Below are 26,849 nucleotides of genomic sequence, written 5' to 3'. Positions count from 1 at the left end.
AAGCCTTTTTCTAGAGTCTGAGAAATCTTGTCCCTGCCATTGGAATTGCTCTCTCATGGCATGTAAGGTTTCCCCAAAAGAAAATTCCTCTGGTGGAGAGGCAGAAGGAATGGATTCTTCAGCATCGGAATCTTCATAAGTAGAAAAAGGAGCCTCTGGATGGTCTGTATTGTCTATCATCAGAAGAGTCCTCTGAGGACACTGGCTCAGGGGGCTCTGCTCTAGGCCTCTTTTCTGGGGGTTGAGAGGCCCTGTCTGGGTGAGATTGAGATCCCCTTATTAAAGAGATGAGATCCTCTGCCAGAGTAAGCATTTGGGAGCTGGAACTGGGCCTGTGAGAGGGGGGGCTTAACAGGTACAGACTTAGCAGTTTTGGCTGCTTTAGCCTAGCAAAGGCCTTAATAGACATGGCCGCAGGAGGCCTAGCAGCACCACGTGCTGGGGTAGAGACATCCAATGGGATGGTGTCCGATAAATCTTGAGAAACCACAGTAGTAGGCAAAGTTTCAGAGGCCGATTCAACTAGGGTAGAAGGGGCCTCGGTAGTAGTCATGGATTCGGCTGGAGATTGACCCGTTTGCTCGGTTTCGGCCGAAACCGAGACACTCGCGGTTTGCTTAGCCGTGGTTTCGGCCGAAACCGCGGACCGCGAGTGTCGGCCCTTTTCTTTGCGTTTCTAAAAAAATTTGAGTAGTCTGAGGATCCGACGGCATAATGTACGCAAAATCTGAGCCGAAAAACTGTTCAGCAAACTCAGACCGACGCCTAAGCCTTCGTCGGTTGAAGGAAGCACAGGCTAAACAAGCTGCTACGTCGTGGTCTGGGCCTAAACAAGGTAAGCAGTAAGAGTGGAAATCTTTATGCGGTATTTGTTTCCCACAAGTTAAACAGTTATTCACTTTTTCTGACATCGGCTGAGGCAAGAAAGAGTCCCCAACGGGGTACTTAGCTTTATAGAAGTCTTCGAAGTAGTATTCGGTAGTAATCTCTGGATCTGACCGACCGGCACTTGCGAACAGCTTCTGCTTCGGGCGCCACGTGGCAAGAAAGACTGAGGAAAATGGCGTCGGCTGATGCCTTTATACCCGAAGACCAGCAGTGATGACGTCGGGTGAAGTGCGACACCAGCCGAGGCCAGACCCAGACTTTGGAATCCGGCCGACCGAAGGGCTGCCTGACGACAGGACAACCCATTTGTTAGGACTGCAGATGCATCCTTGAAGGACATCATCTCTTTTAAATTGATATGTAGGTGCTTCTGATCCTCTGTCCAAAAACCTTGCAGACCCTTTCCCTGCAAGTGGGCTCCCCATGCGTAATCCGAGGCGTCTGTGGTTAACACTTGGCTGGCTGGAGGAAGACTGAAGGCTTTGCCTTTGTTGTGAAGACATGCCATGGACCACCAATGGAATTCCTTTTGTAGGCAAGGCAAGACAGCAATCTGTGTGTCTAGACTGTGGCAATGCTGGGACCATACACTTTTTAGGTACCATTGTATTTTTCTCATATGAAGTCTTGCATTTGGTATGAGAAGGATGCAGGAGGCCATGTAACCCAAAGCCTGCAGGAATTTCCTTGCAGTTAGCTGAGTTATAGAAGCCAAGGTTTTAAAAGTGGAAGCTAGCTGTAGTTGTTTTTCGGATGTCAGGAATGCCATCTGGGTTGTTGTGTTTAAGAGAGTCACTCCCGGTCAACAAATTTAAATAAATAAATAAACATAAATAAATAAAGAGAGCACCCAGAAAAGTTATCTGTTGTGTGGGGGTCAAATTTTACTTTATGTTTACAGTGAATACCAGGTACTTCAGAAGATTTTGAACAAATAGCAGGTGCTGGCGTAAAACATCCTTGCTGTCTGCTTGAATAAGGCAGTTGTCCAGATAAGGGTAAATTTGAATACCCTGGAGTCTGCAATAAGCTACTACTGGTGCCAGGCACTTGGTGAAGACCCTGGGCGCAGCAGACAAGCCAAAGGGCAGCGCAGAGAATTGGTAATGTTTTGAGCCGGCCTTGAACCGGAGGTATTTTCTGCACTCCTGTCTGATAGGGATGTGAAGGTAAGCCTCCTTTAAATCCAATGTCACCATCCATGCATTTTTGCTCAACATTGGCAGGAGCTGCCGCAGAGTAAGCATTTTGAACTTTGGTATCTCCAGGAAAGTATTTAAGACCGACAGATCCAGGATGGGTCTCCATGAGTTTTGCTTTCTGGGAACTAGAAAGAGCCTTGAGTAAAAGCCCTGCCCAGTCTAGCCATGAGGGATCCCACCTGGTTTAATGCCTCGGACCATTGGTGTTTTGGTAGGTCTGGCCATCCGTTTGGTCTTGGCAAGGTATGAAAGTGGAATTTGTAACCTCTTGAAACTACATCCAGAACCCACTTGTCTTGGGTTATGTAAGTCCAATTTAGTTGAAAAAGAGAGAGTTTTCCTCCTAGAGGGGCATCCAGGAGAGAAGTTCCTGGAGCCATGCAGGGGGAGTCATTGAGCCTGTTTTCTAAATGATTGAGGTCTGTCCTCTCCACCCCTGGGGGTGGAAGCACTCCATTGTCTAGGTCTGCAAGAGACCTGTGTTTGAGACCTCTCTCTGGTGCGCCTATATCTACCCCTCTGAGACCTATCTGAGCTGGGAAAAGACCAATTTTTTGTTGGCCAATTTCTGCTAAATCTAGGGGGCTGAACTTGTAAGAAATCCTTAACCATTTGCATGGATTTTGCCTTATCCTCCATTTTCTTTGGACCTAATAAACAAAACATTATGCTGAACAGGAGCATCCAGTAACTTTGCTTTCACTTGATCAGGTAAATTTTGTTCCTTTAACCAAGCATGTCTTCTAATGACTGTGCCAGAGGCAGCCGCCCTGCAAGAAGCCTTCAAGGCATCAAAACCACAGTGTAAACCATGCTTCCCCACTTGTTCAGTAGCATGCATCAAATCATGTAATTCCTTATCTGCACATGCAGGAATGATGCCTAATTTGTTTCATAACAGACAGCAGAAATTGCTGATATTTTAGCATATGAAATTGGCAATTTAAAGCCCTAATCGATAAAGTAGCAGAAGTATACACTTTTTTACCCTATCTCTCCAAAGCTCTGGAATCCTTATCTGTCGGAATAGGATTTTTTAGCAGAGGCAGCCTTAACCCCCTTAGGACCCTGAGAAATGGTTTCTGGATCAGCAGTAGGATTTTTGTAAAGGAATTGGTGGGAGTCAGGGGACCCTGTAATATCTGTCGGGCTTAGCAGGAGCTGAAGGAAAGGAGTCAGGAGTTAAATTAGCCTCAGAAAAACCATCATCCACAATATCCAAAATAGAAGGAATAGCCAGGGGTCTATGTTGGGGAAGAAGGAAATCCCTGAGCCTTCTCTTAGATTCCGAGTACTCCTATCCCTCCCAGTGAAAATGTTCCCTCATGTCATGTAAAGTTTCCCCAAAAGAAAAATCCTCAGGGGGAGAAGCTGATGGAATAGATTCCTCAGCATCAGAATCCTCATAAAGAGGGAAAGAATATTCCTGTTCAGAGGAAGACACTGAAGAAATAGATGCCTGATCAAAAGAATCATAGTCCAACTCTTGCCTTGGCCTTTTGTCTGGAGGGGGATGTGAACCCCTAATCATGGTTAGCAAGTCCTCTGCCATTTTAAGTAACTGTTTCTGTGATTTGGGTGCTGGATCAGAAGAGGCCTGGGCTGGTGTCTTAGATTTAGAAGGAGTCTTTGTCCCAGGTTTTGCCTTTATCAGAAGCTGTGTAGGCCTGAAAACCCCCTCGGAAGCCGGTACCTGCACAGCGGCTCCGGACCCATCGAGGGAGCACTGTCCGAAGGTCCTGCAGCTGGAGTGCTCAAAGGCCTAGTTGGCTCCTCATGGGAGTCTGTTACGGCTATCGGTTATGAAACTGCTGATGACAGGGGCTGCGAAAGCACCTCACTGACGACGGTCGAACCTGATGCTGGCTCTGGTTGTGTAACGTCGTCTGATTTGGACCACAGAGGCCTGTCCTTATCCTTGCGTCGTTTGTGAACTCCAGTAGTCGGAAGTGTCAGACGTCATTTTATAATTAAATCGCCTACCAAAGTAGTGAAAAGCAAATTCGTACCTCCGCTTAATCGTACATTGGTTAAATCTAGCACAAAACCGACAACTAGTTATGTCATGGTCAGGGCCTAAACAAGGAATACAGTAAGAATGGAAATCCTTATGAGGTATTTGCTTCCCACAAGAAATGCAATTGTTAACTTTTTCTGACATCGGACTGGAGCAAGAAAAAAGTTTCCCCAACAGGGTACTTAGCTTTGAGAAGTAGTAGTAAGTCTTCGGACTGAAGCACGAAAAAATATCAGGAGTCAGCCGACCGGCACTTGCGAACTGCTTTCACCGCACGGCAAGAAAGTCTGGAGAACATGGCGTTGGCTGGCAGCTTTGTACTCCTGGCGCTCTGACGTCAGGGAGCATGATGGATCAGTCGACACCGGACCCAGACTTTGGGATTCTGGCCGACCGAGGACTGCCTGCCGGCAGGAAGAACCCTACAGTGATGACTGCAACAGTGAAACACGATGAACATCTGTGATGTTGTCTGTCTTTAGTAGTAGTTGTCCAGGATGCAGCAGGTCCTTGAAAACTATAAGGGCATTTTGTACAGCTAGCATCTCTTTTTGATTGATGTGAAGATGCCTTTGTTCTGCGGGCCACTTGCCCTGAATACATTTTCCTGCCATGTGTGCTCCCCAGGCGTAATCTGATGCATCTGTTGTCAGTGTTTGCCTGGCTGTGGGTTGAGTAAAAGGTTGTCTCTTGTTGAGGTGACGAGCTTGAGCCCACCATCGAAATTCCTGTTGAAGGCAAGGAATTAGTGGTATAACTGTTTCCAAACTTTGACAGTGTTGAGACCAGACACTCTTTAGGTACCATTGTAGTTTCCTCATATGCAGTCTGGCATATGGAATTAGTAGTATGCAAGATGCCACATAACCCAAGCCCTGCAGAATTTTCCTTGCAGGGAGCTGGGCCCTTGTTGCCAACAATTGAAAGTATTGAGTCAGTTGTTCTTGCTTGTCTGGCATGAGATACGCCATCTGGGCCATTGTGTTCAAGCTGGCACCCAGGAATATTATCTCTTGTGAGGGCACTAGTTTTGATTTCTTTTCGTTTACTGTGTACCCTAGGCAACTTAACTTTTTTACAAACGCCAGATGCTTTAGAAGAATGTCCTTGCTCTCTGCTTGAATCAGGCAGTCGTCCAGGTACGGATAAATTTGAATTCCTTTCTGTCTGCAAAATGCAATTACTGGTGCCAGGCACTTTGTGAAGACCCTGGGTGCAGTAGATAAGCCAAAGGGCAGTGCAGAGAATTGGTAGTGCACTGAACCAGCTATGAATCTGAGGTATCTTCTGCAGTTTTGTCAGATATGGACATGCAGGTATGCCTCCTTGAGGTCCAAGTTCATGCTTTCTTGCCCAGCATGGGAAGAAGCTGCTGTAGTGTCAACATTTTGAATTTCGGAAAATCCAGGTAAGTGTTTAGAGAAGAAAGATCCAGAATGGGCCTCCAGGCTTAGTCCTTTCTGGGAACCAGAAAGAGTTTTGAGTAAAATCCTTATCCTTGCTCCTGTGGTGGTACCTTTTGAATAGCTCTCATGTCTACGAGTGCTGTAATTTGTTTTTGAGCCTCTGCCCATTGATTTGGTGGCAGATTTGGCATTCCTTTTAACCTTGGCAGAGTGTGAAAGTGGAACCTGTAACGTTGAGATACAATGTTGAGAACCCATTTGTCTTTGGTGATCATATGCCAATTGTGATAGAAAAGTGCCAGTTTTCCCCCCAAGGGGGCTGCCAAGAGAGAGCTGTTTGGCAGCTGTAGTGGGAAGTCATTGGGGCTGCTTTTTATATGGTTGGGGCCTGTCTTCCCCTTCTTTCTGGTCTGATGCACCCCATTGTCAAGGCCTGTAAGGACCTTGTGGTTGACCTCCACCTCTTGGACGTCTGCATCTTCCCCTTTGAGGTCTGTCTGAAACTGGAAAGGACCAATTCTTTGTTGACCAATTTCTGCTAAATCGAGGAGGCTGAACCTGTAAGAAATCCTTCACCGTTTGCATAGATTTTGCCTTATCCTCCATTTTCTTTAATACCTCTTCTGCCTTAACTCCAAATAACACATCCTGCTGCAAAGATGCATCCAATAATTTTGCTTTAACATGATCTGGTAACGTATGTTATTTTAACCAAGCACGTCTTCTAATGACAGAGCCTGTAACTGCTGCTCTACAGGAGGCCTCTAAAGAATCAAAACCACATTGCAAAGTATGTTTTCCCACTTGTTCAGCTGCATGCAATAAATCCTGCATTTCTTTAAAATTAGGAGGATCTGAATCTGGAAGCATTTTTTGTTTCAACTGAGACATCAAAAATTGCTGATATTTTAGCATGTGAAACTGGCAGTTTAAAGCTCTCATTGCTAATGTTGCAGACGTATATACTTTCTTCCCCCATCTGTCTAATGCTCTGGAATCTCTGTCAGAGGGAACTGGATTCTTTGCTGATGAGGCCTTAACCCCTTTGGGTCCCTGAGAAATAGTTACAGGGTCAGCAACAGGGCTTTTATAAAGAAATTTGTGCGAGTCAGGGACTCTGTAGTATCTGCCAGGCTTAACTGGGACTGGAGGTAAAGAATCAGGATTTAAGATGGATTCAGTATACACATCATCCACAATGTCTAACACTGGCAGAATAGAAAGGGGTCTGTGTTGAGGTAATAAAAGGAAGTCTCTGAGCCTTTTCTTGGATTCTGAGTAATCCTGGCCTTCCCAATGGAAATGCTCCCTCATGGTATGTAAGGTTTCCCCAAAGGAGTAGTCCTCAGGCGGAGAGGCTGATGGAATTGATTCCTCAGCATCAGAATCCTCATAAGGGGGGTAAAGAATATCCTAGGTCTGTGGATGAATCTGAAGAGATGGACACCTGGTCGGATGAGTTATAGTCTGCATCCTGTTTAGGCCTTTTATCAGGAGGGGGATGGGACCCCCTGATCAGAGTGATTAGGTCTTCGGCCATTTTACGCATTTGTTTTTTAGGCATGGAGGCCTGTCCTGGAGAATGCTGCATTTGTTTCTTTGTTTTTAAAGGTGGTTTAGACTTAGCAGAGGGTTTAATACTTAACTGAGTAGGTCTGAAAACACCCTCTGAAACTGCGGGTTGTTCAGCTACTCCGGATCCCTCTGAAGGATTAGCTTCGGTAGGCTGAAAAACTTGTGCATCCGAAGGCCCAGCCATCTCCACGTGGGAGTCGGAGGCGGCCTGCGGTTCTGCAGAGGCAGTCGTCAGGGGCTGCGAAGGTGCCTCGCTGAAAACCGGAGAACCAGTGACTGGCCTAGAAGAGGCTTCATCGTCAGTTTTGGGCCTCGGATGCCTATCCTTGTCTCTGCACTTTTTATGTATTCCGGTCATCGGCAGTTCTGACGGCATGGTGTAATTGAATTTTCTGCCAAAATAATATCGGGCAAAATCAAACAGACGTTTAATAGTGCGCTTGTTAAACCTAGCACAAAACCGACAACCAGTGACGTTGTGGTCTGGGCCTAGGCATGGGATACAATAGGAATGGAAATCCTTATGAGGTATTTGCTCCCCACAAGAAATACAGTTAACTTTTACTGACATCGGTCTGAGGTAAGAAAGAGTTTCCCCAACGGGGTACTTCGCTTTGTAGAAGACTTCGGTTCTGGATTCGGAATGAAAATCTCAGGAGTCGGCCGACCGGCACTTGCGAACTGATTTTGCTTTGGGCACCGCGCGGCAAGAAAGACTGAAGAAAATGGCATCGGCTGCATCTTATATACCCCTGTCGCACTGTCGTCAGGGAGGCGGCGACAGCAACCGATGCTGGACCAAGACTCCACTAAGGCCAACTGGGGAACCGCCTGATGGCAGGATAACCCAAGTGTAATGACTGCAGCAGTGTAACACGATGAACATCAAGAAATATTTTTAATTTCTGGTGTTTAAACATGACAGACATGTAATCAGGCTCTATAAATATAATTACTTTCCTTGATAAGGTGAAGGATTGCGCAGTAATACAACCTTCTCTTGTTTACTAAAAGTGCATAAAAACTAATCTAATCCCTTCAAGCATATCCATAATATTTGAATGCCAGCTTTAAAAATAGGAAAATTAACTCATAACTCATGAAACATTTTGTGACTAGAGTCACACAGAAATCCAAAGATCTTTTACATTTTATGAATTAATTTATTGGATAGGATATATATTACACAAAGAATACAATAACTTTTTCTATGTTGATGATTTTCTGTCTGTACAAAAGTCAGTAATGAATTCATGACAATTATGGGCAAGCTGTCAACAAATTCTGATATAAATTAACATGCAAGGTGCCAAACTATTTCTGAAAATACAGAACTTTTGCACTTACCATGATGGTTGATTTAAGGTGATCACAGTCCATCTTCAAGCCAATAGGACTAAAGCCAAAAGACTTGGGTAAACCCTGTACCTGAAACTGTCCCATGTTCTAACCCTTCCCCTTATCCATAACACTCTATAAACAACTCACCTTCTCCACATCTTCAAGGTGCTGCTCAAAAGAGAAACACTCAAGACACCCAATTGTGGACCTGCGGAAAAATGCCAACTTTGGGAATTGTGGGACTTCCTTAAAAAAGGCTGCTGTACATTCCTACTGGTAGGTGGCAACATCCTACCACAAGCACACCTATGTAATAATTTACAAGAAACGAAATGGAGCTAGGCTCACATAACTTAGGCACAAGGGAATGACCTGACTGGAATAAAAGTCACATCCATTAGAATTCTTGCAATGGTGGAACAGAGAAAAAGAAAGGAAGTAACAAAAAAAGATTTTAAAATTAAGCAGTGAAAATGTTAAAGAAGTTGCTCAAATTCACTATACAAGTCTGCAGACATTTCTTCTTGACTGAATGAAATTGTGGCAAGAATGTTTGAGAGAGAGGGCACTCGGTGAACAGAGGAAATGCACGAGATTTGTTGTGATAGTTTTACCTGATGAGTAGCACAGACATCTGTGGCATCAGCTGCCCTATCACAGGGGCTGGACCTTCTTCCTATCAGGTAAAACCTTTCACACAAATTTGGTTTTCAAGGATATAGAACTCAGAAGAGAAAGAAAAGAAAAAAAAACGCAAACAACCTATCAAAATTTACTTTACACCAAAAGTTTCAGAAAGGCATCATAAGGGAACGTCTTCAAATCAAATCTGAATGCAGCAAAGAAATGGAAAGTGAGGGATACATGGTGCATGATGGGAATGGGAGTATGCACATGGCATCCTGGGAATGTTTTATCTGTTGAGCAGTGCTAATACCTGCAGCATCAGCTACTAGTTCTAAAATCAGGGGTTTCAAACTCAAATGACTATAAACAATACGTGAAGACTTTTAAATTCAGTTGAGAGTCGTGCCCTCCAGTACCAAAAGAAAGCTAGTCATTGCATCCAGTAATGAAGTGGTTTGAGGGTGGGTAGAGGCCTAAATACAAAGACACCAATATCAGTACTGTAGAGGATCTGGTGCAGCTGTAGCGTTGTCGCCTCACAGCAAGAGATTCTCCTGTTCGATTCTCGGCTGGAGTGCCTTGTGTGTGCAGTCTGCATGTCCTCCTCGCGGTCGAGTGGCGTTCTAAAAGACATGCGTAAATGGGCGTGCCTTCATTGAAGGTTGGGCGTTGAGCTGGCACCTCGGCACCGTAAAAATCAACTGCCAATCATTAGCGGACCGGAGTTCCGCTGTGGCAACCCCTAACTGGGAAAAGCCGAAAGAAGAACAGAGGATCTGTTACCGCTTAACAGATTATCACTTTTGCCTCCAAAAAAGTACAGTTTTGTACCTACCATAAATGTAGATGTCCGATAGGAATGCATCTGCAGTCCTTACAAATGGGTTGTCCTGTCGTCAGGCAGCCCTTCGGTCGGCCGGATTCCAAAGTCTGGGTCTGGCTTCGGCTGGTGTCGCACTTCACCCGACGTCATTGCTGCAGTTACTCGGGTATAAAGGCACCAGCCGAAGCCATTTTCCTCAGTGTTTCTTGCCCCAGATGCCAGGTGCCCTCTAGGAAGGCTAAATTTTGATAAATGCCAATGATTCAAAATATTAGAGAGCAAACAAAAAATAAGCATGTATGTACATATATACAAACAAATACACCATAATAGATTCCCCCAGCTAGCTATAAGAGGGGCAAATACCCTAGGAGTACCACAGAGGGGAAGGTGGGTGGGTAATCCTGACTGCAGATGCATTCCTATCGGACATCTACATTTATGGTAGGTACAAAACTGTATTATGTCCTTCAAGGATGCATCTGCAGTCCTTACAAATGGGTAGAATACCATAGCCAAACTGGGGGAGGAGGAAAGATAGAATTATGGTGTAGTTAAGATCCCTTGCAAAACAGCAGTGGCAAAACCTGCTCGGGATCTAGAGTATAAAGGCAAATTATAATGCTTGGCAAATGTATGCACGGAGCTCCAAGTAGCAGCCTCTAAAATGCCTTTGGTAGCCACTCCTCGTAGAAAAGCTGTGGTAGTGGCTGTAGCTCTTGTACAGTGAGGCCTGATGTTTTCTGGAGTTTTCTTTCCATGGTAGGAGTAACAAAATCTAATGCAATTTCCTATCCACTTAGATATTGTCTGTTCTGAAATTGCTTTCCCTTCCATTCCTGTTGCATATGCTACCAGTAGCTGGTCAGTTTTTCTATTGCTCTTGGTCCTGTCCAGGTAGTAGCGTAATTGCCTGTGTACATCCAAGGTATGCAACAGTCTTTCTCCCCTGTTCTGTGGATTGGGGAAGAATGTAGGTAGGTGGATAGCCTGATTTAAAGATACTCTGGAGACCACCTTAGGCATAAAAGTAGGATTTGTTCTCATGGACACTATCTTGATGGAAGATCAGAAAGGGCTGTACTGCCATTAATGCCTGTAGCTCAGAAACCCTTCTTGCTGAAGTGATTGCCAGCAGGAAAGCAGTTTTCCATGATAAGTATTGCAATTCTGCTGTTGCTGCTGGTTCGAAAGGAGGTAGTGTCAATTTTTCTAGCACAAAGTTCAAGTCCCATGCAGGTAATGGTGGCTTCCTAGGAGGTTTTACATTTTTAATTCCTCTCAGAAACTGTCTGAGCAGAGGATGTGAGAAAACTGGAGGATCCAAGTCGTATTCTGCTGAAATAGCTGAGGCATGAATCTTAATGGAAGAGTAGGACAGGCCTTTGTGGAATAGCTCTGCCAAGTATTCCAGGATGTTGGCTATGTTTACCAGTGACACATCTTCCCCTTTTGCAGTACTCCAAATGAGATATGTTTTCCATTTTGCTGAATAGGTTTTCCTTGTTGAAGGTCTGCGAGCTTCCAAGATAATGTCCTTAACCCTTTGGGATAAATTTGGGTTAATTTGTCTTATGCAATGTTCCAGGCAGTCAGCTGCAGAGTTTTTAGGTTTGGATGCAGGGTGTTTTAATTGTTCTGAGTTAACAGTAAGGGAACTAGGGGTAAGGGCCATATCTGTTCCCGAGACATGCTCCTCAGTAATGGGTACCAATGTTGCCTTGGCCAATCTGGAGCTATCAGAATGATCCTTGGACGGTCCTCTTTGATCTTCAATAGCACCTTGTGCATCAAAGGAAGTGGTGGGAATGCATATGCTGTCAGATTTTTCCAACTGAAGGATAGGGGGTCCACCTTCCATGCCAGTGGGTGGTACGTCCTGGTGCAGAATTTCTTTAATTGGTGATTGTGTGGGGATGCAAATAAGTCTATTTCTGGGAGACCCCATTTTTTTGTAATGGTTTTGAAGATGTCCGGATGTAGCATCCATTCGTGGGCATCCGTGGTAGTCCTGCTTAATATGTCTGCTAGAGTGTTTTCTTTTCCTGGTACAAAGATTGCTTGTAACTGTATGTTGTAACTCAGGGCCACATTCCAGAGGTCCAGGGCCATCTGGCATAGAGGGTACGAATGTGTGCCTCCCTGCTTGTTGATGTACCACATAACTGTGGTGTTGTCTGTCCTTATCATCAATTGGCCTTGTCGAAGAAATGGTTTGAAAGTCTGAATTGCCAGTTTTACTGCCAGCATTTCCTTTAGGTTTATGTGAAGGTGCAGTTGTTCTTGAGTCCATAAACCTTGTATGCATTTGTCCGTCATGTGGGCCCCCCAACCGAGGTCTGAAGCGTCCGTTGTGATGGTTTGGCTTGGTTGAGTGTTGTGGAAGGGCAATCCTTCGTTTGATTGACAGGCCTGAGCCCACCATTGGAATTCTTGCTTCAGGCATGGAATTATTGGAATTTGAGTTTCTAGGCTGTGCTTGTGCTGAGACCATAAATTCCTTAGGTACCACTGTAGCTTTCTCATATGCAGTCTGGCATGTGGGACCAATATTATGCAGGATGCCATGAAGCCCAATGCTTGTAGGACTTTTCTTGCTGTTAGATGGTTTTGTTTCGTTAATGCCAAGAAGTAGAGAGGGAGTTGCTCCTGTTTTTCTACTGTTAGGAATGCCATTTGTTTGGATGTGTCCAGCTCCGCACCCAAAAAGGTTATCTTTTGGGATGGTATCAGCCTTGACTTTTTTATATTGACTGTATATCCCAGGGCTTGTAGAAGGTAAATGACTCTTTTCAAGTCTTCTGCTAGCTTGTTTTTGTTGTCCGCTTGTATCAGGCAGTCGTCCAGGTAAGGGTAGATTTGGATCCCCTGAAGCCTGCAATGAGCGATTACTGATGCCAGGCATTTCGTGAACACTCTGGGCGCAGTAGATAAGCCAAAGGGCAATGCTGAGAATTGATGATGCTCTGATCCTGCAAGAAATCTGAGGTATCTTCTGCAATTTGGTCGTATGGGGACGTGCAGGTATGCCTCCTTGAGATCTAGAGTTACCAGCCAAGACTCCTTGCCCAGCATGGGAAGAAGCTGCTGTAGGGTCAGCATTTTGAATTTTGGAACAATGAGGAATGTGTTTAAGGCGGACAGATCGAGAATAGGTCTCCATTTGCTTTCTTTCCTTGGTACTAGGAAGAGTCTGGAGTAAAAGCCCTTTCCTTGCTCCATATATGGTACCTTTTCCACAGCTCTCATCTTTAATAATTGATTTACTTGTTTTAGAGCTTCTGCCTTTTGATTTGGAGGTAGGTTTGGCATTCCTCTCTTTCCTGGTAGAGTATGGAAATGAAACCTGTAACCTTGGTCTATTGTCTGCAAAATCCACTTGTCTCTTGTGATGTAATGCCAGTTCTTTGAAAATAAAGCTAGCTTCCCGCCTAAGGGTGCTTCTAGTTGTTCACTGGTAGGCGGTGCCAGCGCCAAGTCACTGTGATTGTCCTGTAGTAGTGGTGGTGGCTGTGTCTGTGCCTCGCTGGTTGTTACCCTGCCACTGGCGTCCCCTGTAGGCACCCCTGGATTGGCTTCTGCCTCTTGAACGCCTATTCCTGCCTCTCTGTGCTTTGGAGGAGTCTGGAAAGGACCAATTCTTGGAGGGCCAATTCCTGCTAAACCTTGGAGGTTGGACCTGTAAGAAATCTTTCACTGTTTGGACAGATTTTGCCTTCTCTTCCATCTTCTTCAGCACCTGCTGTGCAGGAGAGCCAAACAAATCGATCTTGTCCATGGGAGCATCTAATAGTTTTGAATTGACATGGTCCGGTAAGGCCTGCTCTTTTAACCATGCATGCCTTCTGATAACTGTGCCAGTCATGGCTGATCTAAAGGAAGCCTCCAGTGCATCATAGCCGCATTTTAAAGAATGGTTACTAACTTGCTGAATGTTATGTACCATTTCCTAAACATATTTCTTGTCTAAAGGCTCATCAGAGGACAGTTTTTTGGTTAACTGGTCTAGCATAAATTCTTGATACTGGATCATATGAAATTGACAGTTCAAGGCCCTAGCTGACAGAGTAGCAGAAGTGTAAACTTTTTTACCCCATCTCTCCAAGGACCTGGATTCCCTTTCAGAGGGGAGGGGATTTTTGGCAGAGGTAGATGCTACAGCCTTAGGCCCCTGTGAGATCGTCTCGGGATCTGCAAAAGGAGCCTTGTATAAATGGTGATGTGTGTCCGGGACCCTGTAGAACCTATCGGGCTTAGCAGGGGCCGGAGGTAATGAATCAGGAGTAGTACAAGCATCATTAAATGCATCATCTGCAACAGAAAGAACTGGAGGTATAGCTAAAGGCCTATGTTGTGGTAAATGCAAAAAGGTTCTAAGCCTTTTTCTGGAGTCTGAAAAATCTTGGCCCTGCCACTGAAATTGTTCCCTCATAGCATGCAAGGTTTCCCCAAAGGAAAATTCCTCAGGCGGAGAGGCAGAAGGAATGGACTCTTCAGCATTTGGAGTCTTCATAAGGGGAAAAAGGAGCCTCCGGAGGGTCTGTATTATCTGAATCATCAGAGGAATCATCTGTGGAAACTGGCTCAGGGGGCTCTGCTCTAGGCCTCTTTTCAGGAGGTGGGTGAGAGGCCCTGTCTGGGTGAGGTTGGGATCTCCGGATTAAAGAAATGAGATCCTCTGCTAGACTAAGCATTTGGGAACTGGAGCTAGACCTGTGAGAGGGGGTCTTAACAGGCACAGATTTAGTAGCTTTAGCCCTGGCAAAGGCCTTAATGGACATGGCTGCAGGAGGCCTAGCAGCTCCACGTGCAGGGGTTGAAATATCCAGGGGAATAGTGTCAGATAATTCCTGAGAAACCACAACTGCAGGTTGGATTTCAGAAGCCGATTCCACCAGGTTGGAAGAGGCCTCGGTAGAAAGTAAGCTTTCGGCTGAAGGAAGAACCGCTTGTTCGGTTTCAGCCGAAACAGAGACACTCGCGGTTGGCTTAACCGCGGTTTCGGCCGAAACCGCGGACCGCGAGTGTCGGTCCTTTTCCTTGCGTTTTTTGGATATTTGTGAAGTCGGAGGATCCGACGGCATAATATAAGCAAAATCAGAGCCGAAAAACTGCTCAGCAAATTCCGACCGACGTCTAAGCGTTCGTCGGTTAAAAGAAGCACAGGCTAGACAAGCTGCTACGTCGTGGTCTGGGCCTAAACAAGGTAAGCAGTAAGAGTGTAAATCTTTATGAGGTATTTGTTTCCCACAAGTTAAACAGTTATTCACTTTTTCTGACATCGGCTGAGGCAAGAAAGAGTCCCCAATGGCAAGAAAGAGTCCCCAATGGGGTACTTAGCTTTTTAGAAGTCTTCGGTAGTAGTAGAAGTATTCGGTAGTAGTAATCTCTGGTTCTGACCGACCGGCACTTGCAAACAGCTTCTGCTTTGGGCGCCACGCGGCAAGAAAGACTGAGGAAAATGGCTTTGGCTGATGCCTTTATACCAGAGTAACTGCAGCAATGACGTCGGGTGAAGTGCGACACCAACCGAAGCCAGACCCAGACTTTGGAATCCGGCCGACCGAAGGGCTGCCTGATGACAGGACAACCCATTTGTAAGGACTGCAGATGCATCCTTGAAGGACATCTTGTGCACTTCCTAAAATGGAGATGCAAATAAGAAAAACAGGGCAATGAATGAACTGGTTTATACGTATCTCAGCAGCATCACTTTCACGATGGAACATGAGCTGGTTCCTAAAAGACCACCAATCTATGTCATATGCCATAAAGGGAAAGGGTTCATTACAGATAAAGTTCTACAGCTCAGAAGCTCAGACATCCTCAAAGAAGTGAAAGTCATACAGAATGCCATCTTCATGGAGAATAACTTAAAGCCTTGAAACTAGTCAATTCAAATGAAAAGGGAAGCCTATTAGTTAGACCCAAAAAGGAAAATGGTTCTTCTGTGGGGATGAAACTGCAGGTCTCCTTTAAAGAACTGCTTAACCATTCACTACCAAGCATATCTGCTTCTCACAAGGCTGTTAAAACACAAATTAGACTAGACACATGAACAATGGCCACAGAAACCAAAGATCCAAACCTAACAGGTGGCTAAAAGTGAGTCAGACTGACCAACTGAGCTGGGACATGGCACCTCTGCCCAAATGGAGACATACTTCCACTTAGCAAAATATGAGTGCAAGGCTCCTCAGTAGCCTCAGTAATCTTGGATTCTCTAAGCAGAGTTTCCAACTGGAATGATTGATCTAAACTAGTATCCAGACTTGAGTTGCTGCTTGCTAGTGATCCAAGTGATGGGAACTTATCTCGCTTGAACAGAGAAGGTTTTTAATATTTTTCTGCAGTACTGTGGATCTGAGGGTCTGGGGCCTGAAACTACATGTATCCTGGCTACAAATGAGTAACTTGATTAACTCCTGGTCTTTCACCCCTGAATTCTGCAATAAGTATGGAAGCAGAGGAAAAGTACAGTTGTGTACACTTACCATAAATGTAGATGTTAGAGTGTATTCACTGCTGCAGTCATCACCTGTGGGTTATCCCTGCTGTGGTAGCCCTCGCCAGCCCGAATACCAGAGTCAATGTTTTTCTGTGTCGGCTGCAGTCACCTGTAGTCTGACGTCAGGTCATCAGTGCTATAAAGCAAGGCAGCCAACATCTTTACATCAGATTTTCTTGCCCTAACCTGTCAGAAGCACAAGGAAATAAGGTAAAGTGGTCCTGGTGACTAAAGGCCACCATGAGAAACTTATGTCCCCCTAGGGAAACAGGATATAAGGGGGGTGGAGGGAGAGAAACCAGGACTGCAACAGTGAACACACTCGAACATCTACATTTAAGGTTAAGTGTACACAACTGTACTATGTTTTTTGTGTTTCACTGTTGCAGTCATCACCTGTGGGAGGATTCCCAAAGCTGAGGACAGGAGTGGAAGGGTAAGTTAGAGCCCTAGGCATGGGTCAGCAAGCCCTGCAAAGGCAAACCCTACCCTAGACTTAGAAAAAAAGAGGTAGGTGGTAATGCTTTTTAAAGGTATGGACAGAGGTCCAGGTGGCAGCTTCCCCTGGTGGGGACACCTCTGAGGAAGGCTGTGGAAGTGGAGGCGGCCCTAGTGGAATGGGTACGAATACACTTGGGGGGGGGGGGGTCCACGAAGCCTGTAGCAGAAATGGATACAGTGTGATATCCATTTGGAAACTGTTGGCTTGGAAATGGGCTTCCACTCTGTTCCTGGAGCAAAGCTGACAAACAGCTGGTCTGTTTTTTTTGAAGGGTTTAGCATGGTCCAGATAGTATCAGAGTTGTCTGTGCACATCTAGTGAGTGCTGAATTCTTTCCCCCTTGTTTTGAGGGTTGGGAAAGAAGGTGGGTAGGTGTATGATACCACCTCGGGCATAAAAAGGAGGGGTTAGTCCTCAGGGAGACCCTATCTGCATGGAAAATGATGAAGGGCTCAACAGCCATGAGTGCCTGAAGTTCTGAAACCCTTCTGTCTGAGGTGATAGCTAGTACGAAGGCAGTCTTCCAGGAGAGGTATTTAAATTCTGTTGAAGCAGCAGGTTCAAAAGGAGGTAAGGTTAGTTTTTCTAAAACATAATTCAGGTCCTAGGCTGGCGTGGGAGGCCTTCTGGGAGGTCTAATATTAGAAGCCCCTCTGAGGAATTGTTTAATCAAAGGATGAGAAAAGAGGGGTAGGTCTGAATCATAATGGGCTGAAATGGCTGAGGCATGGATTTTAATAGAAGAGAAGGAGAGGCCACTTTTGAGTAACTCTGCTAGGTAATCCAAGATAAGAGGGATAGAAGGATGTGAGGTACTGGCCCCTCTGGACTGGCTCCAGGAGCAGAATCTTTTTCATTTCCCTGTGTAAAGTTTTCTGGTGCTGGGCCTTCTGGCTTCTGTGATAATGTCTAGGACCTGTTTGCTTAACAGGGACCTCGTTTGCTTTTAAGGTATTAGCCATGATGAAAGATTGTGAGTCTGCGAGTCCGGGTGCAGTATCCCCACCCCCCCAACCTGGGTCAAAAGGTCTGAGATCATGGAAAGCTGTTTGGGGGGTTGTAAAGACAGGCTGCGTAGGGGTACCAATGCTGTCTGGGCCAATCTGGAGCAATGAGGATGGCCTTTGGTCTCTCCTTATTTTGATCAATACCTTGGGAATAAGAGGCAGAGGCGGGAACGTGTACACAGAGAGAGAGTTCTAGGGGAAGGTCAAGGCATCTATCTTCCACACTAGGAGGCGATACTCCCTGGTACAAAATTTTTGCAGCTGGTGGTTGAGATGAGAAGCAAAGAGATCCACCTCCAGAGTCCTCCACTCTTGAGTGATTTGCAGAAAGGTTTTCCTGTGGAGCTGCCATTCATGGCGGTCCAGTAAGTTTCTGCTTAGGTGGTCTGCCAGGGTGTTTTTGACCCCTGGTAGGTATTGGGCAATTAGGTGTAGACCCGTGGAGGCGGCTGTCAGCCAGAGGTTCATGGCTAGCCTGCACAGAGGGTTAGATTGCCCCCCCCCGTTTGTTGCTATACCACATTACTGTGGTGTTGTCTGTTTTTATAAGGAGAACCCCTGGTCTGAGATGGAGTTTGAAGGATGTCAGAGCCTTTTGTACTGCCATCATTTCTTTCTGACTGATGTGTAAGGGAAGGTGCTGGGCATCCCAAAGACCTTGGGTGCACCTGCCTGCTAAGTGAGTGCCCCAAGCAATGTCTGAGGCATTGGTGGTGATGATCTGGCCCTGCCCACCAGAGAAACTTGCCCTTTATACATGGGAGAGGGGGAGAGGTCTCTAGAGACATAGTACCGACACCAAAGGTTCTTTAGATACCACTGAAAAACTGCTGATGACTGCAGACTGGGTGCAGCTTTCAAATCCCCTCCTGACACACAGATTCACTAGCAAGGGATATGGATTACTACTTGTTGCGTTAACCATGGGCTCACCCCTTTACTTCTTGGTGTTAAGAATAGTTAAGTTTGGGAAATCCAGCACTCTTACTTCATATTGTAGTATTGACTCTCCCCCAGAGATCTAGGTACTTATGTTGAAAATTAGATTTCATTCGACCACCATAACTCTCAGTCATAATTAAAAAAAAAATCAGCCTTGTAAAATGCACCTGTTGGAATATTTATTCTAGGTCTAAAAAGTCATAGTTGCACTATTCATCCTTTGTTACAGCTACCATTAAATATGCCTCATTTCATATGCAACTGTCTCAGCAGCTACTCTAACTTGCAAGACCACAGAGATTCCTCACCAAAAGAAATCACAGGATTAGGTAACATACATTACTCCAAAAGATTAAGACTTTCTACAAATCGTATATATTTTGTACAGGCTCCTGCAACGAGGTCTCTGTTTAGTTCTCTGTGTTATGAAAGACCTCAAGCATTTGGATTTCTTTAAACGTCCGCAGAGCCAGTGGTAAAACAAACTTCTACTCTAAAAACCTAACCATTCACTGTCCCATTAACACCTGCTGGCACAACTAGGTACCTAACCCAATGTATGTGATGTTTTTGGAACAGATTCTCGTTGCACATCAAACAAGATAATTCCCTAGCTACGTTCAAAATGTAGTCTGACAAATGGATTGGAGGCTTTAAATTCACATATGGGGCATAATGGAACAGTCATGGGAAACTTTTTAATGTGGCTAACCCTCTCATTAATTACTTTAGCCATGAGCTTATTAACTCATGACCCAATCAAGATGGGTTCCTTAACACACTAGCACTTTGGTCCTATGATGGGTTCTACTGCACCCAGGGAAAGCCCATACTGAGAGGTTTCATCCGCAACTTTAAAGCTCAGTGATGAGGAAAGGATCAAACACCAAGTGTTGGTAAGTAAACATTATGACTGTTTCAACTGATACTTCATATTCACTGTGACACCAACATATGCTGTGATAAGAATGCCACCGGGCAAAGACAACAGTGTCTATCTGAACTTTTCCAGCATCCTCATCAACACTGGCATGGCTATGACCACAACGGCCATTAATGCAAGCAGGAATGGCCAGCAGTAGTTTATAAAATACTGTTTTGGCAAATGCATTTCTATGAGCTGTGCTCAGAGAAAACTTCTCCTAATGTATGGAGATGGTCTAAGTTGGGTTCAAAGGATACTTTGCAAGTTTTTATGTAGAGTGCAAAGTTCTGCAACCACAAGTGTCAAGCCAAAGTTGCTAATGGTATCGTTTAACACAGCAGCTAGTAGCTAGTCAACCATGTATGGAAACACATGATGCTTTTTCACCTGCATGGGCTCCTTACAGAATGTTTAGCACACTAGTAAATACTTGAGACTGGAGGCAATACCAAATGACAGCACTCTGTACTGACTGAAATTTGTAGAGAAGACCCAGGGAGAACTTACCTGTATGGACCCCAGACACTTCTGTGCCAAAAGGCATCAATGTCGAGTTGCATTAACCAGTTATCTTAAGAAAGGAGAGATGGGATCCCCCTGTACTATTCACCACCCAGAATCTCAAACACTGGATGTGCTTCCTGAAGCCACAGAGCCAGAAAGGTGGGACAGAAGAATTCTGCTTCCTTTGGAGTATGGAAAAAACAGAAATGTCTGCCGCCTTCTCACCATATGCTCTTCTGTGCAAGAGTCTGGGGTTGTCCCAAAGTCCTATGCACACAGCTCGATCTCCAAATCGAACTCCTGTTCAGGAGAGGGAAAAGCTCCACAACATGGCTATTTATGATCATGCTAGCCACCCAAAAGTCTTTTGTGGTGGCTTTCCAAACCAGCCCTCTTAGTAGTCAGGACAGAGACTGCTGGAAAAGACATTAGGTTTTGTCCAGGGCAGGTCATGCTTACTCAACCTGGTTGACTTCTTTTGAGAAGGTCACCAAAGCAATGGATGAAGAAAAAATGGTTCACACTGCCTGCCTTGCCCTGGCCAAGGCATTTCACACAGTACCCCACTCAGGCACTAAGTACCCCACTCAGGCACTGTTGACAAACTCAAGAGGTTAGATATAAAGCCTTTTGTCACCTGGTGGATAGCCAGTTGGATCACAGACAGAACCCAGGATGTTAGAATAAGGGAACCGACCTGTACAAGAGAGACCACTCACAAGCAAAGTCCCTCAGGGATCAGTCCCTGGACAGCTCCTTATTTGGCATTTACCTCTCTGAAGTCAAGGCCACTGTCAAGGGTCTCTGGTAGACAACTTTGCAGATGATTGCAAATTAGCAGCAGACACAGAATCCCCCACAGACATTAAATGTTCTCCAGAAAGGGCTGACACAGACAAACAACTTGGGTCACAGCCATGGACTAAAACTAAATGCCAAGAAATGCATATTCGTATCCTTTTGGAAATCATCCACTCCTGGTAACTATCATATTGACAATACACCCCCTAGGAGTCAACCCAGTAGTCAGGGACTTGGGGACACAGGACACACACACACACACACACACACACACACACACACACACACACAGTAATCTAGCCCTCGACTATCACATGTCTACAGCAGTGAGGACATAATTTTATGCTGTGAAACTTGAAAACAAAGGTAGGTCCAAAAAAGTCACTGTTCCATTGCATCCAATATCCATCAGCCATATCATTAATTACAATGCCCCCTTTGGTATGTGCCTCATCAAGTACATCCAGCAATTGCAAAGTCCACAGAGGTTTTGTACGAAAAGAATACACAGCATAAGTAACATGTCCTATGCAGACCATCTCAAAGGCCTATCCCTGTATTTGGTTTCCTACAGACTTTTGAGGGGAGATCTATGCCTAATATACAAGGTATTGTCAGACTAAACCCTGTTAAACCTCCTGCATATCTGCAAAACAAAAAGCACCTGAATTGCCCATTCTAAAGAATTACTTGCCTGTGACATAACTAGACCTGCTGGAAAGACAGGCATGTATGCCAGAGACTACACCTTGTCTGGAACAGGCTCCCCATTCATGTGAAGCAGAGTTCCTCTCTATCTCAATTCAAATGTAATTTAGAAAATTGGATGGGGAACAGGAAATTCATCCCTGGTTGGCACCTGTCTCTCTAATGGACACAGGCAGACTGTAATTAACTCATCTCCCAGGCCCCTGATTGTAAATGTTTCATCTATCAGCCCCCTGCTTACACTTACCAAGGGTAAAAGTTTGGGAAGCATGGATAGACTTAAAAAGGCCCTTGCGGTCATTCGCCTAGTACAGGTCTATGAACATATAAACAAGTCACTGGGGCACATAGCCAGCACATAATAGGGAAGCAGCAATATGGGACACTTAGAAGTCCTACATATTTTACATGAAGGCTTCTTCAGAGAGATCTATGGTGGTCTGGCAGAAAGGGGAAGGGCAAGAAAGCATAATAAAAACACAAAAGTGGTCAGTGCACCTTTTCTCCTGTGAAGGTTCTCCAGCAGCTACTGGGTGGTGCACCCAAACAGAATCTCATCTTGGAGAACAATAATCAAGAATATCAGCCTACCCTCACCCTAAAAGGTGAATCACAGCCATGTGCCAACTTGTGTAGATGCTTTCCTGTGTCTGCTGCACTAGTCGCTGTATCAGAGCTAACATTAAAGTAATATTTATACAATGACCCCCCCCCCCAGTAATATTCTAAAACGTGCACGCAGATTGGTGAGCATGCATGTTGTAAATCAAAGACTTATACTAATGGAAAAAGGTCCGGTCACCCGGACTATTTCCATTAGTATAAGTCTTTTTTTTTTTACAGCAACGGAGAAAGCAAGATCTCCGTTGCTTTTTAGAAACTGTCTTGCTATGTTAAAGGAGTTTAACATAGCGAGACAGCTTTAAAAAAAAAAAAAAAAAAAAGTAACGGAGATCTTCCTTTCTCCATTGCTTTTTTTAAAGCTGTCTCGCTATGTTAAATGGGTTTAACATAGCGAGACACTTTGTAAAAAGCAACGGAGATCTTGCTTTCTCCGTTGCTTCCACCCACAGCTCTGATGTACTGCGTAAGCATATGCATGCGCAGTACATCAGAACTGCCGCAGAATACCAGACAGCTGCGGAAGGGCAGCACGGAGGCCTATACAATGCCATTATTTAAGAAAGTAAATATTTTTTTTTTCTTAAATAATGTCATTATATAATAGCAATAACCCACTTCGCCCATGTGACCAAAAAACAATAACCCACTTCGCCCTTGTGACCAAACCACATCAACCGTGAGTAAATCCAGCATTACTCACACCCAGGCGTGGGTTACTGCTTAAATATAAAATCCCTCTGTGAAGAAAGTGATAATAACCTTAACCAGATCCACCATCATCCCATCGGAAAGATCTTACAACTTCTTCCATGCTGAATCACTAAAGAAGACTAGACCTTTTGACAGAGAAGACAAATACCTGAAGGACAAAAGTCTTGGTAGAGCAGTGGAGAAAAACTCTTGCTAGCTATATCAGACACCTTGGGACTATTTACATTAAGTAAGCTGGAAAGGTACTGCGCTCTCTTAGACCTATAGTGGACAAAAGAACACAAAGCAGTCTGATCAAAATGTGCAGTCAGGCTGATGCACTACTTAGCTGGGGTACACCCACCTTCCAAGGAACAGGAACAGAAGCAACACCACCTGGATGCTTTCAGGTTGCAAATTTAGCATCATCAGGGACATGAGATGGTGAACTAAAGGCCTCCACCCTGCTCATTCCTGTACTATGACTTTTTTGTGGGGGAAGACAAAAGGATCCACTGGCAAAGTCCAGTTTAGATACATCTGACAGTCTCTCCAAAAGATGGTCATCTGGAGGCAGCTATAGGAAGGAAAGGGAAAAAAAAATACACTATCCTCCTCAGGTCTCTGAGATTTGGCCTTCTTGCTCATCTAAGTTTCCTTTCAAGACTCCCGAGAACCCTCCCCTTATTCCTAGGTGAAAAAACAGAGCAACAGCATGCATGCCTGATATAAAAAAAGAGTCAAGCATTTGCCCCTCTCGATTCCTTGCATGCGTGAATGCTTTATATGCAAGCAATTGAGCAACAGAAGGGCAAATGCCTCAGGTTACATGACAGACAGCACTACAGCAGAGGGGATCACTTGCCACAAGATTTGTTAAGGAAAGAAAAACCAGCACAAGGCCAAACAGAAGCATCAACAGTGTGCTCCCTACAAGAGCACTCATGAATCCACAAACACAGACCCTAACAAATTTTGAACAGAAGGCACACAAACAAATACCTGAGCCAACCCTTTGAGCAAAAGTATGAGAAATCTCCTAGTTGTCATCTTACTTCTGGTCTGGCATGTTCTATAGGATTCAGGGGAGGCCTGTGGAAGACTTTAGTTCCAAATGCAACCAGTACACCATAAACAAAAGTTATGTACTTACCTGAAAAGCGTATCATCATGTCCATCTTGCTATACCTAAAAGACATGAGGCCAGCAGAACTCTTGTCAGTCTGGAATGTGATACATTATCAGGCTATCAACACTCATCCTATTACACATAATCCTATGCGAAAGATACTACTGATTTCTGCATACCCGTGTCAAGATGGAGCAAGAGGACTAAATGCTAAGAAGTAGGGGCAAGGGTCTTCAGAAAGAGTTCTGGACCAGACCAATCATGACATGGGGAAAACAGCTGGGTTGTAGAGGAAGATGGACCTGGTCCTACACAAATCTACGGTTATGTATCTATTGCAAAAATTATACAATTACTAGTGTGTTATGTGATAGAATTGGTCCATCTTCATCTACCTAGAGGACAGAGTTTCAAGCTCAAAATGCTACGTGATTCTCAATAAAGAATACATCTCTACAGGTCGCATCTCCAAAAAGAATGAGAAACAGCATTCACCTGACTTTCAATGTCTTACAAAGGTACTCAGAGTGATGTCTTATCCCATTGTTTATTACTAAAAAAAATTAATAAAATGAGGTGATTTCTCAAGGGATCACAACCCTAGTAACTGCTTAACTGAGATCTTCAATCAGGCAACAATCCAAGCCACACTAGTTGAGTGCGTGTGGACCACTTTTTAAAGGTTAAATGGTACCCAGTGAAGTAGAGATGTTTGCATATGTTCACTGCTGCAGTAGCACTAATGTTTGAGAATCCTATTGCAGAAACCCTAAATTAAAGAGATTTCCATTCTTTCTAATCTCAGCCAGGTGGACACACTCCCACAGACAGATGTCCATCTACGACATCTTTAGTAATTTTTTTGTCTTGAACTGTAAAGGCCTGGTAAAATGTCACAGCACTTGCCAACCAGATGGCCAATACCCCTACAGAAGACAGTACAACTAGGAAAATCCTCAAAGTTCCTTCAACAAGCACTAAAACTTGAGAAGCTGCATCTTACACAATTGGGAATAATAGAAGTGGGGATATAGTGTGACAGAGTACTCATCTTAATCTGTCCAGAGGTGAAGGCAGAGGCAGGGGGAGATAAATTACTGCAACAAGTAAACGTACTTGAACATCTACAACTATACAGAAAAGTTCAGTTGTGTAGCAGCATACTATATTTCACTTCTGTAATAGTACTAACTCTGGGGGTGATTCTCAAAGACTTTTGCAATGTGCGTCGGCTGGCCCTATGAAAAAGTGGATGATAACAGCCCTTGCAGTATGACTATGGCAAACCCTGCCCTGACTCTGGTGGTAACATCAAGTTCTACTACTTGGAAAAAGGTGTGGGCAGGTGACCAGGCAGCTTTTTACAATGATAGCCTGGGTGCTAAGTACGCAAAAGAAGGGGGTTGTTGTCCTGGTAGTGTGTGCCATGACATGCCCTGATGCAGTTTTGGCTTAAGCAGAACAAAATGAAATACAGTATGCTTAGTCATTTCAAGACACTGTTTAGACACATCCTCCCTGTCCCTCTGCAAATGGTACAAACAGCTGTCCTGTCTTCAAGTCCTTTTTCTTTTCTGATTAGAAGAAACTGCTGTCACTACCTTCTGTACAAAGCTTGGATTCATGAAATGGGAACTCCCGTCTTTGTGGAAGTTGAGAATCTGCCATTTGCATTAAGGGCAAACAGTTCAGAAATCTTTCTAGCAGAATTTATGGCTACTAGGAAGACAGTGCTCCATTTGACAGCTAGTGCAGCTACAGGTTCAAATGGTGGCAGTGTAAACTTTTCCCATAAATAATTCACATCCCAATGAGTATAAGAGTTTCTTCTTGGATGGATCTCAAGAGCAGAACTTTTAAGAAAAAGCTTCACTGGCAGTAAGGAGTAAAGGGTGGATCCCATGCTAGGTGGAGATAGCAACATCCATATACATTAAAGGAAGCATAAAATAAACATGATTTGCAAAAAAAAAACTGACATGTATTTGTTGTCCGGTTTCAGTCTGGGACCTGTTTATGGCCCCAAACAGAGAACCTTTTCCATTGTGTTATATACAATTTCCTTGTATGTGGTTTTCTAGACTCCCACCCCCTCCTTGTAATTGAAAGCACATCCTCAGTAAACAAGTGATGGAAAAACAGAAGTGTTAAAACTTATACGCTGTAAACCTTAAAGTCTTCAGGTTGGGGTACACGAGAGAAACTCTGTTCCAATATTAGAGGTCCATATACTAGCAATGAGGTAGTGGTAGAAGGACCATCATTTATACATTCAGTAGGCAGCAAAAAACAGTGTTACCTCAGCTAAAAAGGTATCAGAAATAGCATTTTAGTTTGCCTTCTTGTACCTTCAAAATGACTGAGGAGAAAAAGGAAAAGGGTAATGGAATAGACCTTCCCAGACAATTGAAAAGGTATTGGTTACCCAGGTTCCAGAGGTCTGTGTCCTGGTGCAAAAGTCCACTGCTGGTGTACCCCACCTGTGGTACAAGTCAAGACATGCATCTCTCTTCTACATTCATTCACAACTGATGATCTCTGTTCTGCCAGAAAATTCTCCTTGGAGAGGATGCAAGATGCCCAGTGTCACACCTACCTCCTTGGTCAGATATCAAGCTTCCATGGCCAAC

Source organism: Protopterus annectens, chromosome 8.part0 (genome assembly GCF_019279795.1).
Source record: "Protopterus annectens isolate FY-2018-M chromosome 8.part0, PAN1.0, whole genome shotgun sequence".
Taxonomy (NCBI): Eukaryota; Metazoa; Chordata; order Ceratodontiformes; family Protopteridae; genus Protopterus; species Protopterus annectens.
Note: the sequence above shows the minus strand (reverse complement) of the source record.